This window comes from Oryctolagus cuniculus, chromosome 8 (genome assembly GCF_051225735.1).
Source record: "Oryctolagus cuniculus isolate XC-2025 breed Fujian yellow rabbit chromosome 8, ASM5122573v1, whole genome shotgun sequence".
NCBI classification, from domain to species: domain Eukaryota; kingdom Metazoa; phylum Chordata; class Mammalia; order Lagomorpha; family Leporidae; genus Oryctolagus; species Oryctolagus cuniculus.
Window position 1 is genome coordinate 60325466 of NC_142874.1, and position 1035 is coordinate 60326500.

A 1035-nucleotide genomic window follows, 5' to 3' on the forward strand; every position below is an offset into this window, starting at 1 on the left:
CAGGTCAATCCACCATCTGCAGTGCTGGCATCCCATATGGGCACCAGTTCCAGTCCCTGCTGCTCCACTTCCTATCTAGATTCCTACTACTTCACCTGGGAAAGCAGCAGAAGATGGCCCAAATGCTTGGGTGCCTGCACCCATGTGGGAGACCCAGAAGAAGCTCCTTACTTTGCCCTGGCCCAGCCCCTGCCATCGCAGCTGTTTGGGGAGTGAACCAGAAAACAGAAGGCCTCTCTCTCATTCTCTTTCTCTGTCTCTCCCTCATCATCTCTGTAACACTGCCTTTCAAATAAATTTTTAAAAATCGTAAAACAATTAATGGAAACAACTGTTGGGAGTTAGTAGGTTGCTTGGGGAAAACAAATGAAATGACTCTCCTCAAACAAACTCAGTACCCCAGGGCTATTCTTAAACTGGGAAAATAATTGCGGTCACATAAAATTTGGTCTCTTGTTTTCACTCCTGAAGTTTATAAGGATGGACTTCAGTACAGGGGATTCCAATTCAATCCCATCGAGGTGGCATGTACCAATGCCATCTCACTGTTCCAGGTGATCAGTTTCAGTTCACAGTTGGTCATGGTGGAGGGACTGGGAGCCAAAGGGAGCACATAGACAAGTCTAGTACCTGCTAACGCTAACCGATGGAGTAAATAAAGGGGAGAGTGATCCAACATGGGAAGTGAGATACTCAGCAGACTCATAGAATGGCAGATGTCCTAAACAGCACTCTGGCCTCAGAATCAGCCCTAAAGGCATTCGGAGCAGGCTGAAAAGCTCGTGAGAGTATTTCAGGCATGGAAAGCCAAGACACTCTGGCAAAAGATCTCTGTGAGTGAGATCCCAGTGGAAAGAACAGGTCATCAAAGAAGGAGGTACCTTTCTCTGAAGGGAGGAGAGAACCTCCACTTTGACTACGACCTTGTCTAAACAAGATAAGAGTCGGAGAACTCAGAGGGCTTCCATAGCCTTGGAAACTCATGACTGGAGCATAGGGAGATTACTGATGCCATAGACAGGAGTGTTGATTGGT